This window comes from Somniosus microcephalus, unplaced genomic scaffold, assembly GCF_052327205.1.
Source record: "Somniosus microcephalus isolate GS21.2 unplaced genomic scaffold, FLI_Smic_1.0 unresolved_chr3, whole genome shotgun sequence".
Taxonomy (NCBI): domain Eukaryota; kingdom Metazoa; phylum Chordata; class Chondrichthyes; order Squaliformes; family Somniosidae; genus Somniosus; species Somniosus microcephalus.
In genome coordinates, this window is record NW_028225181.1 from 53,287,918 (window position 1) to 53,306,215 (window position 18,298).

An 18,298-nucleotide genomic window follows, 5' to 3' on the forward strand; every position below is an offset into this window, starting at 1 on the left:
CCTGCCTGATGAATATTCGCTGAACTCCTTCCATGGCAAGAACATCCTTCCTCAGATAAGGCGACCAAAACTGCACACAATAATCAAGATGTGGTCTCACCAAGGCCCTGTAAAACTGCAGCAAGACATCCTTGTTCCTGTACTCAAACCCTCTCGCTATGAAGGCCAACATGCCATTTGCCTTCCTAACCGCCTGCTGCACCTGCATGCACAAGGACACCCAGGTCTCGTTGCACTTCCCCTTCTCCCAATCTATTGCCATTCAGATAATAATCTGCCTTCCTGTTTTTGCCACCAAAGTGGATAACCTCACATTTATCCACGTTATATTGCATCTGCCATGCTTTTGCCCAATCACCCAACCTGTCCAAATCATCCTGGAGTTTCTCGGCATCCTCCTCACAGCACACACGCCCACCCAGCTTTGTGTCGTCTGCAAATTTGCAGATATTACATCTAGTTCCCTTGTCTAGATCATTAATATATATTGTGAATAGCTGGGGTCCAAGGACCGATCCCTGCGGTACCCCACTAGTCACTGCCTGCCACTCGGAAAAAGACCCATTTATTCCAACTCTTTGCTTTCTGTCTGCCAACCAGTTCTCTATCCAAGTCAATACCTTGCCCCCAATCCCATGTGCCTTAACTTTACACGCTAATCTCTTATGCGGGACCTTATCGAAAGCCTTCTGAAAGTCCAAATACACCACATCCACTGGTTCTCCCTTACCTATTTTACCAGTTACATCCTCAAAAAGTTCCAGTAGATTAGTCAAGCACGATTTACCTTTTGTAAATCCATGTTGACTTTGTCCAATCCTGTCACTATTTTCCAAGTGCTCTGCTATTACATTTTTTATAATGGACTCTAGCATTTTCCCCACTACCGATGTCAGGCTTACCGGTCTGTAATTCCCCATTTTCTCTCTACCACCTTTTTGAATAATGGGGTAACATTAGCTACCCTCCAATCCATGGGTACTGTTCCAGATTCCATCGAATGCTGGATGATGATCAGCAAAGCATCAACTATTTCTAGGGCAACTTCCTGAAGTACCCTAGGATGTAGATTATCAGGCCCTGGGGATTTATCAGCCTTCAATCCCATCAATTTCCCTAACACCGTTTCCCTACAAATACTGATTTCTTTCAGTTCCTCCCTTTCATCAGGCCCTATGTTCCCCGACATCTCTGGGAGGTTATTTGTGTCCTCCTTTGTGAAGACAGAACCAAAATATGTATTTAATTGGTCTGCCATTTCTTTGTTCCCCATTATAAATTCCCCTGATTCTGACTGCAAGGGACTTACGCTTGACTTCACCAATCTTTTTCTCTTCACATATCTATAAAAGCTTTTACAGTCAGTTTTTATGTTCCCTGCAAGCTTACACTCATATTCTATTTTCCCTTTCTTAATTAATCCCTTTGTTCTCCTTTGTTGAATCCTAAACTGCTCCCAATCCTCAGGTTTACTGCTTTTTCTGGCCAATTTATATGTCCTCTCCTTGGATCTTATGCTATCCCTAATTTCCCTGGTTAGCCACGGTTGAGTCACCTTTTTTGTTTTATTTTTATGCCAAACTGGGATGAACAAATTCTGTAGTTCATCCATGCGGTCTTTGAATGTTTGCCATTGCCTATCCACCGTCAACCCTTTGAGTGACATTCCCCAATCAATCCTACCCAACTCGCGCCTCAGACCATCGTAGTTTCCTTTATTTAAATTTAGGACCCTAGTCTCTGAGTTGACCACTTCATTCTCCATCTTAATGAAGAATTCGATCATATTATGATCGCTCTGACCCAAGGGGCCTCGTACAACAAGATTGCTAATTAATCCTTTCTCGTTACATAATACCCAGTCTAAGATGGCCTGATCTCTGGTTGGTTTCTCGACATATTGGTCCAGGAAACCATCCCTTAAACACTCCAGGAATTCCTCCTCCACAGTATTGTTACTAATTTGGTTAGCCCAATTTATATGTAGATTAAAGTCACCCATGATGACTGCTGTGTCCTTATTGCACGCTTCTCTAATTTCCCTTTTAATGCCATCCCCAACCTCTGCATTACTGTTTCGAGGTCTATATACCACTCCCACTAATGTTTTCTGCCCCTTGGTATTTCTCAGTTCTACCCATACAGATTCCACATCATCAGAGCTAATATCCTTCCTTACAATTGTGTTAATCCCTCCTTTAACCAGCAATGCTATCCCATCTCCCTTTCCTTTTTGCCTATCTTTCCTGAATATTGAATACCCCTGGATGTTGAGTTCCCAGCCTTGGCCACCCTGGAGCCATGTTTCTGTAATCCAATCAAATCATATTTGTTTACCTCTATTTGCGCAGCTAATTCATCCACCTTATTATGAATGCTCCTCGCATTGAGACACAAAGCCTTCAGGCTTGTTTTTTTAACGCTCTTAGACCTATTCAAATTATTAGTTACTGTGGTCATGTTTGATTTCTCCAGCAGAAAGCTTGGAAAAGCGGGACGCATTTTACTTCCTTTGGAGATTTCCGCATTTATTTCTTCCATCCAATCCTGTGGCATTGCCCTCACAATCTTCTCATACATGATCCCTATTGCATTTTCCTCTACCTCCTGATCCTCCTCCCACACCATGTCCCTCACTATCGCTTCCGGCAACTGTGGTAAACCACTGTTTGTATTCCACTGTGTACATGCCTGGACATGCCTCGGCTGACTCCTCCCACAAGTCCTAGTATAAAGGTGACTGCTCCCCAGCCCTTTGTATTTCTGGACCGGTCGACCACTCGAGGCAGACCTTCATTCTTTTGTTAATAAAAGCCTTTAGTTACTCTCTTAACTCTCAGTCTTTTATGAGTAATTGATAGCGCATCAATTTTATTAACAACATTTTTATAATGGAGAAGATCCTCACACCAGCATGCCTGGACTTAGATCATCGGGAGGCGGACTCATCCACCAAGTTTACTCACTGGCTTAAGTGTTTCGAAAAATTCCTGACCGCCTCCGCAGCAATCAAATCGGACGAGGACAAACTGGATGTCCTGACCTCCAAAGTGAACCACCGAGTGTACTCGGTCATCCAAGACGCGACCTCGTACGTGGACGCTATCAAGCTCCTCAAGGACCAGTACACGCGCCCAGTGAACGAAGTGTACGACAGGCACCTTCTGGGGAGTCGTAAACAACAACCTGGGGAATCGACCGTGGAATACCTTCAGGCACTGTCTGTGCTTGGCCGGGCCTGTGGTTGTAAGGATGTAAAGGCCGCCGTGTACACAGAGGAACTTATCCGGGACGCTTTTGTAGCGGGCCACAGATCCAATTACACCCGACAGCGACTGTTGGAGCAGAGTGACCTCGACCTCAACAAGGCCTCTGAACTCGCACTATCATTGGATGCAGCCTACCGGGGCATGGATGCCTACTCCTCTGCACCGTGGACGCCGCGGGGAATGACAGCCTGGGACACGGTAGGACCGCCTCATAGCGCCGTGCCACCCCAGCCACACCCCAGCAACGGCCCAACTACCGCAGCAGTGTCCCAAGGCCAGACAGCAGTGCCCCAAGGCCAGAAATGCTACTTCTGTGGCCAGGCAAAACACCCCAGAGCGCGCTGCCCGGCGAAAAACGCGATCTGCTCGGGCTGCGGGAAGAAGGGACACTACACTAGCGTCTGCAGGGCCAAAGCCACCCCGAACCCCAGCAGCGCCGCGTGTGGGCCATGCGGGCCGCCATCTTGGGCCTCCCCGGCCATGTGCGAACCACCAGTACAGCAGCCATTTTGGACGCCTCCAGCCACATGGGGATCATGGACGCCGCCATCTTGGACGACAGCCGGAACGCAGCAGGCCCCCAACACCGCCTCATCTGATACCCGCAGCGACACACCGACCCCTACGCTGGTATCCGTTACACTGGACCAAGCGAGACCGCACCAGCTGGCCAGTTCCACAATGGACATTAAGGTAAATGGTCACGATACAATCTGCCTTTTTGACTCTGGGAGCACGGAGAGCTTCATCCACCCCGACACGGTGCGGCGTTGCTCTCTCCCAGTCCTGCCTGTGCACCAGCGGATTTCTATGGCCTCCGAGTCCCAGTCGGCAGACATCGGCGGCTACTGCGTGGTGACACTCGTAGTAGACGGGACTGTGTACGATCATTTTAAACTTCTGGTCCTGCCCGACCTCTGCGCTGCCGTCCTGCTGGGGTTAGATTTTCAGTGCCACCTTAAAAGTGTTACGATGGCGTACGGTGGACCCTTACCCCCACTCACAGTCCGCAGCCAGCAGCTTCCAAATTGCCCGCCGCGCACCAGGTGCAACCTCTCCACACTCAGAGTCACCCCCCCCCCACTGTTTGCTAACCTCACCCCCGACTGTAAGCCCATCGCCACAAAGAGCAGGCGATACAGTGCCGGGGACAGGGTTTTCATTAAAACCGAAGTGGAGCGGCTCCTGAAGGAAGGGATTATTGAGGGCAGCACCAGTCCCTGGCGAGCCCAGGTTGTGGTCGTTAAGACCGGCGAGAAGCAGCGCCTGGTCATCGACTACAGCCAGACAATAAATCGCTACACCCTGCTGGACGCCTACCCACTCCCCCGCATAGCTGATATGGTCAACCAGATCGCGCAGTACCGCGTCTTCTCGACCATTGACCTGAAATCAGCGTACCACCAGCTCCCTATCCGCCCTGAGGACCGCCAGTATACCGCCTTTGAGGCAAACGGCCGCCTCTATCACTTCCTTAGGGTTCCCTTTGGCGTCACCAACGGGGTCTCCGTCTTCCAAAGGGAGATGGACCGGATGGTAGATCAAAATGCGTTGCAGGCCACTTTCCCATATCTGGACAATGTGACCATCTGCGGCCGTGACTTGCAGGACCATGACGCAAACCTCGAAAAATTCCTCCGCACCGCCCAACTCCTGAACCTGACATATAACAAGGAGAAGTGCATATTCCGCACAAACCGCCTCGCCATCCTTGGCTGTGTTGTGGAACACGGAGTCATCGGCCCCGACCCCGACCGGATGCGTCCCCTTATGGAACTCCCACTGCCTCAAGGCCCTGAAGAGGTGCCTAGGGTTTTTCTCCTATTACGCCCAGTGGGTCCCCTACTATGCGGACAAAGCCCGTCCGCATTGATAGCGCATCAGCAACCAACCTGGAATTACCTCGTATAATAAATCTTTCACGTATATAATACCAGCTTTTATAAAAGCTTGATTAAATATCTCTCCTTCAATGTTGACCCACCTGTTCAAAAATAAGGGCTGTTCTAAAAATTCCTTAGCATCCTTGGGCATAAACTGCATACTTTTTAAAAAGTAGGCCCAAGTCTCTACAACCCCCTTATATATGATAGAGTGGATACAGAGAGAGTGTTTCCACTTGTGAGGAAGAGCATAAATAGAGGCTATCAATATAAGATAGTCACCAAGAAATCCAACAGGGAATTGAGAAGAAACTTCTTCACCCAGAGAGTGGTGAGAACGTGGAACTCGCTACCACAGGGAGTGGTTGAAGCGAATAGTATGGATGTATTTAAGGGGAGGCTGGACAAGCATATGAGGGAGAAGGGAATAGAGGGTTATGCTGATAGATTTAGAGTCATAGAGTCATAGAGTTATACAGCACAGAAAGAGGCCCTTCGGTGCATTGTGTCCGCGCTGGCCATCAAGCCCTGTCTATTCTAATCCCATTTTCCAGCACTTGGTCCGTAGCCTTGTATGCTATGGCGTTTCAAGTGCTCATCTAAATGCTTCTTGAATGTTGTGAGGGTTCCTGCCTCTACCACCCTTTCAGGCAGTGAGTTCCAGATTCCAACCATCCTCTGGATGAAATTTTTTTTCCTCAAAATGCCTCTAAACCTCCTGCCCCTTACCTTGAAACTATGCCCCCCTGGTTATTGACTCCCTCTACTAAGGGGAAAAGTTCCTTTCTATCTACCATATCTATGCCCCTCATAATTTTGTACACCTCAATCAGGTCCCCCCTCAGCCTTCTCTGCTCTAAGGAAAACAACCCCAGCCTGTCCAGTCTCTCTTCATAGCTGAAGCGCTCCAGCCCAGGTAACATCCTGGTGAATCTCCTCTGCACCCTCTCCAATGCAATCACATCCCTCCTATAGTGTGGCGACCAGAACTGCACACACTATTCCAGCTGTGGCCTAACGTTTTGTACAGCTCCATCATAACCTACCTGCTGTTATATTCTATGCCTATGATTTCGATGAGGAAAGACGGGAGGAGACTCGTGTGGAGCATAAACACCGGCATGGACTGGTTGAGCCGAATGGCCTCTTCCTGTGCCGTATGTCCTCTGCAATCCTATGCTTGCAATGGCCGTTCGTTGCCTAGATATTAAAGAGATCGCAATGAAATGCCTCCTTTTTTACCTTTAGCCTTAAACATCTCCCCTCAGTGTCCTTGTCCACCAAGGCAACGTTCTCTTTTGTGGACGGACTCACCAAAACAGCCCCCCCTCTACGGTTATTGTTTGCAAACCTCGCCCTTCCAAACATTCCAAAATCTTTCTAGGATATCTCCATCCCAAAAGGTTTCTTGCAGAAACAATTTTGATGCAACTGTACAGGGCGTTGGTGAGGCCACACCTGGAGTACTGCGTACAGTTTTGGTCTCCTTATTTAAGGAAGGATATACTTGCATTGGAGGCAGTTCAGAGAAGGTTCACGAGGTTGATTCCAGAGATGAAGGGGTTGTCTTTTGAAGAAAGGTTGAGTAGGTTGGGCCTATACTCATTGGAGGTTAGAAGAATGAGAGTTAACATAGAACATAGAAGATAGGAGCAGGAGTAGGCCATTCGGCCCCTCAAGCCTGTTCCACCATTCAATGCGATCATGGCTGATCATCCAAATTCAGTACCCTGTCCCTGCTTTCTCCCCATATCCCTTGATCCCCTTAGCCTTAAGAAATATATCCAACTCCTTCTTGAATATATTTAATGAATTGGCCTCTACTGCCTTCTGTGGCAGAGAATTCCACAGGTTCACCACTCTCTGGGTGAAGAAATTCCTCCTCATCTCTGTCCTAAATGGCTTACCCCTTATCCTTAGACTGTGACCCCTGGTTCTGGACTCCCCCGCCATCGGGAACATCCTTCCTGCATCTAGTCGGTCTAGTCCTGTTAGAATTTTATAAGTTTCAATGAGATCCCCTCTCATTCTTCTAAACTCCAGCGAATATAAGCCTAATCAACCCAATCTCTCCTCATACGTCATTCTTGCCATCCCAGGTATCAGCCTGGTGAATCTTCGCTGCACTCCCTCCATGGCAAGAACATGCTTCCTCAGATAAGGCGACCAAAACTGCACACAATACTCAAGGTGTGGTCTCACCAAGGCCCTGTACAACGGCAGCAAGACATCCTTTCTTAAGGTTAAAGGGATCAAGGGCTATGGGGAGAAGGCAGGGACAGGGTACTGAATTTGGATGATCAGCCATGATCTCATTGAATGGCGGAACAGACTCAAGGGGCCGAATGGCCTACTCCTGCTCCTACCTTCTATGTTTCTATGTATGTAAACGCACAGCCCTCTTTGTGAAGAATCTTATCCGACACTATCTTCCTGGTGTGATATGAAACCTTTGTTTAATGTACAAATAATTAAAGTAATTTCTCTTTTTTTAAATTTCTTACAGGCGACTGTGAAGGGAAGGGGAAGCATATTTTATATGTTGTCATTCGTCTCTTTTTGTCTCTCCCGCTCACACACACACACACTTTTCAACTTGATCTGGCCTGGTACAAAAACAAATCAAAAATGCTAATGCAAAAGGAAAATACTGCAGATGCCGGAAATCTGAAATATAAACAGAAAATGCTGGAGATACTCAGCAGGTCAGGGCAGCATCTGTGAAAGAGAGAAACAGAGTTAACGTTTCAGGTCGATGACCCTTCGTCAGAACTGGAAAAAAGCAGGAGATGGAACAGGTTTTTAAGCAAGGTTCGGAGCTGGGAAATGGGGGAGGGGAATGAAAGAACAAAAGGGAAGGTCTGTGATAGAATAGAAGGCAGGAGAGATTAAGAGACATTAAGAGATATTCAAGGCAGAAGGAGATGGTGATGGGACAGGTTGAGAAACAAAAGGGGCTCATGGAATGTTGACCTTTATAACTAGAGGACTAGAATACAAGGCGTTAGAAGTCCACACCCATCCGTAAGGGGGACCCCAAGCTTCCGGTGGCCTGTCACTTTAATTCTCCGCCCCACTCCCACTCAGACCTCTCCATCCTCGGCCTCTTCCATTGTTCCACGGAAGCTCAGCGTAAGCTCGAGGAACAGCACCTCATCTTTCGATTCGGCACTTTACAGACTTCAGGGCTCAACATAGAGTTCAACAATTTCAGATCATAACCTCGGCCCCTATCATAGATATTTTTTTTATCCACACCTTTTGTTTGTGTCTGTTCTTCTCTCCCACGTGGCAGCTGTCCTTCGTTCTGCCAGCGCAATTCACACTTCATCGAGAGCCATCCTTTGTTTCTGAACCTGTCCCATTACCATCTCCACTTGCCTTGAATATCTCTTAATGTCTCTTCACCTCTCCTGCCTTCCATCCTCTCACAGACCTTCCCTTTTGTTCTTTCATCCCCTCCCCGCTTTCCCAGCCCCTAAACTTGCTTAAAAATCTGTTCCATATCCTGCTTTTTTCCAGTTCTGATGAAGCGCCATCGACCTGAAACGTTAACTCTGTTTCTCTCTTTCACAGATGCTGCCTGACCTGCTGAGTATCTCCAGCATTTTCTGTTTAGGTTTCAGAAGTCCTTACCCAGTCTGGCCTATATGTGACTCCTGACCCACTGCAGTGTGGTTGACTCTTAACTGCCCTCTGAAATGGCCCAGCGAGCCATTCAGTTGTAGCAAACCGCTACGGAAAAAGACGAACCCTTCACAGGGGCAATTAGCGATGGGCAATAAATGCTGGCCTTGCCAGTGATTTAATAAAAATAAAACCCTGTCTCTCTCTCTCTCTCTCTCTTTCTCTCGCTCTACATACACCCCTGACCCACTCCCTCCCGTCCTTTGCTTTGGCACAGCAGGGCTCGGTGCTGTGTGAGGGGGATGTGGTTTGCTGCTTGACATTCTGGTTGCCAAGGGGGACCGATGAGGGAGGGGTGCAGTGGAGGTAGCTTTGGCCGTTAAAGAAAGAGAAACAGGATGCTACGCTTCTGATTCTTGAGGTTAGGGACTGTGCGCAAATTAAACAGTTCATAGAGCCATAGAGTTATACGGCACAGAAAGAGGCCCTTCGGCCCATCGTGTCCGCGCCAGCCATCAAGCCCTGTCTAATCTAATCCCATTTTCCAGCACTTGGTCCGTAGCCTTGTATGCTATTGCATTTCAAGTGCTCATGTAAATGCTTCTTGAATGTTGTGAGGGTTCCTGCCTCTACCACCCTTTCAGGTAGTGAGTTCCAGATTCCAACCACCCTCTGGGTGAAAAAGTTCTTCCTCAAATCCCCTTTAAACCTCCTGCCCCTTACCTTGAAACTATGCCCCCTGGTTATTGACTCCTCTACTAAGGGGAAAAGTTCCTTTCTATCTACCCTATCTTTGCCCCTCATAATTTTGTACACCTCAATCAGGTCCCCCCTCAGCCTTCTCTGCTCTAAGGAAAACAACCCCAGCCTGTCCAGTCTCTCTTCATAGCTGAAGCGCTCCAGCCCAGGTAACATCCTGGTGAATCTCCTCTGCACCCTGTCCAATGCAATCGCATCCTTCCTATAGTGTGGCGACCAGAACTGCACACAGTATTCCAGCTGTGGCCTAACTAGCGTTTTGTACAGCTCCATCATAACCTCCCTGCTCTTATATTCTATGCCTCGGCTAATGAAGGCAAGTATCCCATATGCCTTTTTAACCACCTTATCTACCTGTCCTGCTGCCTTCAGGGATCTATGTGCATGCACACCAAGGTCCCTCTGATCCTCTGTCCTTCCTGGGGTCCTACCATTCATTGTGTATTCCCTTGCCTTGTTAGTCCTCCCAAAATGCATCACCTCACACTTTTCAGGGTTAAATTCCATTTGCCACTGTTCTGCCCATCTGACCAACCCATCTATATCGTCCTGTAGCCTGAGGCTTCGCTCCTGGCTATTTACCACTCCACCAATTTTCGTGTCATCTGCGAACTTACTAATCATACCTCCTGCATTCATATCTAAATCATTAATGTACAGTACAAACAGCAAGGGACCCAACACCGATCCCTGCGGTACACCACTGGACACAGGCTTCCAGTCACAAAAACAACCTTTGACCATCACCCTCTGCCTCCTGCCTAAGCCAATTTTGGATCCAATGTGCCAAATCGCCCTGGATCCCATGGGCTCTTACCTTCTTGACCAGTCTCCCATGTGGGACTTTGTCAAAAGCCTTACATGTCATGGACAGGCACTGCTGTACCTGTCCTGGATTTTCAGTTGATGGGAGGAGAGTGGGGGATTAGGTATAACTGGATTGCTGTTCGAAAGAGCTAGCACAGTCTCGATGGGCCGAATATGCTCTTTTGTGTTCAATGCTGTTCCACGATTCAATAAAAACCTCAACCCTGTACAGTCACATATCAAAGCAGCACAGCATTGCCCCGGTGTGTACAGTGATAGTAACTACATCCCCCTCCTTCAATCGTCATTTATCAGCTGCTCGAAGCCTATATCTGCGGAATCTGTGTTTGGATTTTTGATGGACAGAAGAACAGATACCCAGGGAGGGAGAGAGGAAGAAAGGAAGGAAGAAAGGAAAGAAGGAACATTTTGCATTTCTGTCACGATATTCACAAACTCAGGATGTCCCAAAGGGCTTTACAAGCAACAAAGAACTTTATTCAAAGTGGGGTCAATGTTGAACTGTAGGAAACGCGGCAGCCAATTGGCGCACAGCAAGCTCCCACAAACAGCGATGTGATAATGACCAGATAATCTGTGTTTAATGATGTTGGTTGAGGGATAAATGTCGGCCCCAGAACACTGGGGAGAACTGCCCCCTGCTCTTTTTCCAATAGTGGCTGTGGAATCTTCTGCGACCACCTGAGAGGGCACTCCCTCAGTACTGCCCCTCTAACAGTGCAGCGCTCCCTCAACACTGCCCCTCCGACAGTGCAGCACTCCCTCAGTACTGCCCCTCCAACAGTGCTTCACTCCCTCAGTACTGACCGTCCGACAGTGCGGTACTCCCTCAGTGCTGCCCCTCCGACAGTGCGGCACTCCCTCAGTACTGCGCCTCGGACAGTGCAGCGCTCCCTCAGTACTGCCCCTCTGACAGTGCAGCGCTCCTGCAGTACTGCCCCTCCGACAGTGCAGCACACCCTCAGTACTGCCCGTCCGACAGTGCGGTATTCCCTCAGTACTGCCCCTCCGACAGTGCGGCTCTCCCTCAGTATTGACCCTCTGACAGTGCAGCGTTCCCTCAGTACTGCCCCTCTGACAGTACAGCGCTTCAGTGCTGCCCCTCCAACAGTGCAACGCTTCCTCAGTACTGCCCTGCCGACAGTGCAGCACTCCCTCAGTACTGCCCCTCCGATAGTGCAGTGCTCCCTCAGTACTGACCCTCCGACAGTGCAGTGCTCCCTCAGTACTGACCCTCCAACAGTGCAGCACTCCCTCAGTACTGATCCTCCGACAGTGCAGTGCTCCCTCAGTACTGCCCCTCCGACAGTGCAGTGCTCCCTCAGTACTGTCCCTCCGACAGTGCAGAGCTCCCTTAGTACTGTCCCTCCGACAGTGCAGCACTCCCTCAGTACTGACCCCCCGACAGTGCAGCGCTCCCTCAGTACTGCCAATCTGACGGTGCAGCGCTCCCTCAGTACTGCCTCTCTGACAGTGCGGCGCTCCCTCTGTACTTTCCCTCCGACAGTGCACCGCTCCTTCAGTACTGCCCCTCCGACAGTGCAGCGCTCCCTAGGTACTGCCCCTCCGACAGTGCAGCGCTCCCTCAGTACTGCCAATCTGACGGTGCAGCGCTCCCTCAGTACTGCCTCTCTGACAGTGCGGCGCTCCCTCTGTACTTTCCCTCCGACAGTGCACCGCTCCTTCAGTACTGCCCCTCCGACAGTGCAGCGCTCCCTAGGTACTGCCTCTTCGACAGTGCAGCGCTCCCACAGTACTGCACCTCCAACAGTGAAGCACTCCCTCAGTACTGCCCCTCCGATAGTGAGCCTCGACCTCAGTACTGCCCCTCCAACAGTGAGGTACTCCGTCAGTACTGACCCTCCAACAGTGCAGCGCTCCCTCAGTACTGCCCCTCCGACAGTGCAGCAATCCCTCAGTACCGCCCCTGCGACAGTGCAGTGCTCCTTAGTACTGTCCCTCCGACAGTGCAGCGCTCCCTCAGTACTGCCGCTCCAACAGTGCAGTGCTCCCTCAGTACTGCCCCTCCGACAGTGCAGCGCTCCCTCAGTACTGCCAATCTGACGGTGCGGCGGTCCCTCTGTACTGTCTCTCCGACAGTGCGGCGCTCCCTCTGTACTTTCCCTCCGACAGTGCACCGCTCCCTCAGTACTGCCCCTCCGACAGTGCAGCGCTCCCTAGGTACTGCCCCTCCGACAGTGCAGCACTCACTCAGTACTGCCTCTTCGACACTGCAGTGCTCCCTCAGTACTGCCCCTCCGATAGTGAACCTCTACCTCAGTACTGCCCCTCCAACAGTGAGGTGCTCCGTCAGTACTGCCCCTCGGACAGTGCAGCGCTCCCTCAGTACCGCCCCTCCGACAGTGCAGTGCTTCCTCAGTCCTGCCCCTCCGACAGTGCAGCACTCCCTCAGTACCACCACTCTGACAGTGTAGCGCTCACTCAGTACTGACCCTCCGACAGTGCAGCACTCCCTCAGTACTGCCCCTGCAACTGTGCAGCACTCCCTCAGTACTGCACCTCTGACAGTGCAGCGATCCCTCAGTACTGCCCCTCCGACAGTGCAGTACTCACTCGGTACTGCCCCTCCGACAGTGCAGCGCTCCCTCAGTACTGCCCCTCCGACAGTGCGGCGCTCCCTCAGTACTGCCCTTCCAACAGTGCTGCGCTCCCTCAGTAGTGCCACTCCGACAGTGCAGCGCTTCCTCAGTACTGGACAACTGGGAACGTCGGACTGGATTATGGGCTCGAGTCTCTGGAGTGGGGCTGCAACACACAACCTTCTGACTCAAAGGCGAGAGAGCTCCCCACCCATTGATTGTTGTGTGGGCCCAGCCGAAAACGTGACAAAAAATTGGCTCGATCAATAAATCATTTGTCTGGTAAATTAGATACATGCGATGTGCAAGAAACTCCGTTTTTAAAAGGGGTCCCTGCTGTGGAGAGACTCCCTCTTTAAAAGGGGTCCCTGATGGAGAGACTCCCTCTTTAAAAGGGGTCCCTGATGGGGAGACTCCCTCTTTAAAAGGGGTCCCTGATGGCGAGACTCCCTCTTTAAAAGGGGTCCCTGATGGCGAGACTCCCTCTTTAAAAGGGGTCCCTGATGGAGAGACTCCCTCTTTAAAAGGGGTCCCTGATGGAGAGACTCCCTCTTTAAAAGGGGTCCCTGATGGAGAGACTCCCTCTTTAAAAGGGGTCCCTGATGGAGAGACTCCCTCTTTAAAAGGGGTCCCTGATGGAGAGACTCCCTCTTTAAAAGGGGTCCCTGATGGAGAGACTCCCTCTTTAAAAGGGGTCCCTGATGGAGAGACTCCGTCTTTAAAAGGGGTCCCTGATGGAGAGACTCCCTCTTTAAAAGGGGTCCCTGATGGAGACTCCCTCTTTAAAAGGGGTCCCTGATGGAGAGACTCCCTCTTTAAAAGGGGTCTCTGATGGAGAGACTCCCTCTTTAAAAGGGGTCCCTGATGGAGAGACTTCCTCTTTAAAAGGGGTCCCTGATGGAGAGAGACTCCCTCTTTAAAAGGGGTCCCTGATGGAGAGACTCCCTCTTTAAAAGGGGTCCCTGATGGAGAGACTCCCTCTTTAAAAGGGGTCCCTGATGGAGAGAGACTCCCTCTTTAAAAGGGGTCCCTGATGGAGAGACTTCCTCTTTAAAAGGGGTCCCTGATGGAGACTCCCTCTTTAAAAGGGGTCCCTGATGGAGAGACTCCCTCTTTAAAAGGGGTCCCTGATGGAGACTCCCTCTTTAAAAGGGGTCCCTGATGGAGAGACTCCCTCTTTAAAAGGGGTCCCTGATGGAGAGACTCCCTCTTTAAAAGGGGTCCCTGATGGAGAGACTCCCTCTTTAAAAGGGGTCCCTGATGGAGAGACTCCCTCTTTAAAAGGGGTCCCTGATGGAGAGACTCCCTCTGTAAAAGGGGTCCCTGATGGGGAGACTCCCTCTTTAAAAGGGGTCCCTGATGGTGAGACTCCCTCTTTAAAAGGGGTCCCTGATGGAGAGACTCCCTCTTTAAAAGGGGTCCCTGATGGAGAGACTCCCTCTTTAAAAGGGGTCCCTGATGGAGTGACTCCCTCTTTAAAAGGGGTCCCTGATGGAGAGACTCCCTCTTTAAAAGGGGTCCCTGATGGAGAGACTCTCTCTTTAAAAGGGGTCCCTGATGGAGAGAGACTCCCTCTTTAAAAGGGGGTCCCTGATGGAGAGACTCCCTCTTTAAAAGGGGTCTCTGATGGAGAGACTCCCTCTTTAAAAGGGGTCCCTGATGGGGAGACTCCCTCTGTAAATGGGGACCCTGATGGTGAGAGACTCCCTCTTTAAAAGGGGTCCCTGATGGAGAGACTCCCTCTTTAAAAGGGGTCCCTGATGGAGAGACTCCCTCTTTAAAAGGGGTCCCTGATGGAGAGACTCCCTCTTTAAAAGGGGTCCCCGATGGGGAGACTCCCTCTTTAAAAGGGGTCCCTGATGGAGAGACTCCCTCTTTAAAAGGGGTCCCTGATGGAGAGACTCCCTCTTTAAAAGGGGTCCCTGATGGAGACTCCCTCTTTAAAAGGGGTCCCTGATGGAGAGACTCACTCTTTAAAAGGGGTCCCTGATGGAGAGACTCCCTCTTTAAAAGGGGTCCCTGATGGAGAGAGACTCTCTCTTTAAAAGGTGTCCCTGATGGAGAGACTCCCTCTTTAAAAGGGGCCCCTGATGGGGAGAGCCTGTCTCTTTAAAAGGTGTCCCTGATGGAGAGACTCCCTCTTTAAAAGGGGTCCCTGCTGGAGAGACTCCCTCTTTAAAAGGTGTCCCTGATGGTGAGAGACTCCCTCTTTAAAAGGGGTCCCTGATGGAGAGACTTCCTCTTTAAAAGGGGTCCCTGATGGAGAGACTCCCTCTGTAAATGGGGACCCTGATGGAGAGACTCCCTCTTTAAAAGAGGTCCCTGATGGCGAGAGACTCCCTCTTTAAATGGGGTCCCTGATGGAGAGAGACTCCCTCTTTAAAAGGGGTCCCTGATGGAGAGAGACTCCCTCTTTAAAAGGGGTCCCTGATGGAGGGACTCCCTCTTTAAAAGGGGTTTCTGATGGAGAGACTCCCTCTTTAAAAGGGGTCCTTATGGGGAGAGACTCCCTCTTTAAAAGGGGTCCCTGATGGTGAGACTCCCTCTGTAAATGGGGACCCTGATGGCAAGACTCCCTCTATAAAAGGCGTCCCTGATGGCGAGACGCCCTCTTTAAATGTGGTCCCTGATGGCGAGACGCCCTCTTTAAATGTGGTCCCTGATGGTGAGACTCCCTCTGTAAATGGGGACCCTGATGGCGAGACTCCCTCTATAAAAGGCGTCCCTGATGGCGAGACGCCCTCTGTAAATGTGGTCCCTGATGGCGAGACTCCCTCTATAAAAGGCGTCCCTGATGGTGAGACTCCCTCTGTAAATGGGGACCCTGATGGCGAGACTCCCTCTTTAAAAGGGGTCCCTGATGGTGAGACTCCCTCTGTAAATGGGGACCCTGATGGCGAGACTCCCTCTATAAAAGGCGTCCCTGATGGCGAGACGCCCTCTGTAAATGTGGTCCCTGATGGCGAGAGACTCCCTCTATAAAAGGCGTCCCTGATGGCGAGACGCCCTCTGTAAATGGGGTCCCTGATGGCGAGAGACTCCCTCTATAAAAGGCGTCCCTGATGGCGAGACGCCCTCTTTAAATGGGGTCCCTGATGGCGAGACTCCCTCTTTAAATGTGGTCCCTGATGGCGAGACTCCCTCTGTAAATGTGGTCCCTGATGGCGAGACTCCCTCTGTAAATGGGGTCCCTGATGGCGAGACTCCCTCTGTAAATGGGGTCCCTGATGGCGAGACTCCCTCTGTAAGTGTGGACCCCGATGGCGAGACTCCCTCTGTAAATGTGGTCCCTGATGGCGAGACTCCCTCTTTAAATGTGGTCCCTGATGGCGAGACTCCCTCTGTAAAAGGGGTCCCTGATGGCGAGACTCCCTCTGTAAATGTGGTCCCTGATGGCGAGACTCCCTCTGTAAATGTGGTCCCTGATGGCGAGACTCCCTCTTTAAATGTGGTCCCTGATGGCGAGACTCCCTCTGTAAATGGGGTCCCTGATGGCGAGACTCCCTCTTTAAATGTGGTCCCTGATGGCGAGACTCCCTCTGTAAATGGGGTCCCTGATGGCGAGACTCCCTCTTTAAATGGGGTCCCTGATGGCGAGACTCTCTCTTTAAAAGGGGTCCCTGATGGCAAGACTCCCTCTTTAAAAGGGGACCCTGATGGCGAGACTCCCTCTGTAAATGTGGTCCCTGATGGCGAGACTCCCTCTTTAAAAGGGGACCCTGATGGCGAGACTCCCTCTGTAAATGGGGTCCCTGATGGCGAGACTCCCTCTTTAAATGGGGTCCCTGATGGCGAGACTCCCTCTTTAAAAGGGGTCCCTGATGGCAAGACTCCCTCTTTAAAAGGGGTCCCTGATGGCGAGACTCCCTCTTTAAATGGGGTCCCTGATGGAGAGACTCCCTCTGTAAATGTGGACCCTGATGGCGAGACTCCCTCTTTAAATGGGGTCCCTGATGGCGAGACTCTCTCTTTAAAAGGGGTCCCTGATGGCGAGACTCCCTCTATAATACAGCCCCCTCACCCCGAGTGCTAGATTCCCGGTGTTGACATTAGGATCCCCTGCACAGTACGTGCAACACGGCCTGTGTGTGTGTCTCTCCGAGATTCGGCTGTCTTGTGGTGGCTGGGTGTCGATGCACTAACCTCAGTTCCACTCCCATCTCGGCTCCAGTCAAACATTCGTAAACAGCAGCTGCAGTGGAAAGGCTGATTCGAGATTCTCGCATTCTCGAATCAACAACGTTGTTCCAGGCCAATTCGGTTGCAAAATTCTGTTCGTTGGGGTGAGGGGGAGCTTTCATTGGGGGGTCAACGCTACAACAGTAAATTGCACTAATATAGCGCCTTTAACACAGGAGCCGATGCCAAACAACATTTAACACCAAGCTCCAAGCTTGGCCAAAGAGCAAGGTTTGAAGGAGCGTCTTAAAGGAGAGAGGTGGACACAGGTTGCGGGAGCGATTTCCAGAGCTCAGAGCCCAGGCGGCTGACGGCACGGCCGGCGATGGTGGGGGAGATGCGCAAGAGGCCAGAATTGGAGGAGCGCAGAGATTTCGGAGGCTTGTGTGAGGGCTGGAGGAGTTTACAGAGATAGGGAGGTGGGCGAGGAGGGATTTGGAGTTCAGGAATAGTGTGGATGGTCAGGGAGACTAAGACCAAAGCTCAGAGGAGGAAGGGCTGCGACCAGGATCTGTCAGTCTCACTCTACGGTTGGCCTGTTTCTAGGTTGCGGGTGTCATAGCCATAGAGTTATACAGCACAGAAAGAGGCCCTTCAGCCCATCGTGTTTGCGCCGGCCATCAAGCCCTGTCTATTCTAATCCCATTTTCCAGCACTTGGTCCGTAGCCTTGTATGCTATGGCATTTCAAGCGCTCATCGAAATGCTTCTTGAATGTTGTGAGGGTTCCTGCCTCTACCACCCTTTCAGGCACTGAGTTCCAGATTCCAACCACCCTCTGGGTGAAAAAGTTTTTCCTCAAATCCCCTCTAAACCTCCTGCCCCTTACCTTGAAATTTAGCCCCCCTGGTTATTGACCCCTCTACTGGGGGGAAAAGTTCCTCTTTATCTACCCTATCTATGCCCCTCATAATTTTGTACACCTCAATCAGGTCCCCCCTCAGCCTTCTCTGCACCAAGGAAAACAACCCCAGCCTGTCCAGTCTCTCTTCATAGCTGAAGCGCTCCAGCCCAGGTAACATCCTGGTGAATCTCCTCTGCACCCTCTCCAATGTAATCACATCCTTCCTATAGTGTGGCGACCAGAACTGCACACAGTATTCCAGCTGTGGCCTAACTAGCGTTTTGTACAGCTCCATCATAACCTCCCTGCT

General features: G+C 50.8%; 1 protein-coding gene across 2 annotated transcripts in view; it reads right to left on the reverse strand.

Moving 5' to 3' along the window:
- The window catches only part of LOC147091450 (lymphocyte activation gene 3 protein-like), a 127,331-nt gene extending 109,844 nt beyond the window's left edge, over positions 1-17,487 (reverse strand). The window contains exon 1 of one of the 2 annotated variants that reach the window (XM_085976796.1): positions 17,110-17,487. The gene's annotated coding sequence lies outside the window, so the exon portion shown is untranslated. Of the gene's footprint in view, positions 1-6,198; positions 6,373-17,109 lie in introns of those variants that run through there. The other variant, XM_085976797.1, reaches the window with a different exon arrangement.
- Between the last annotated feature and the right edge of the window lie 811 nt (positions 17,488-18,298).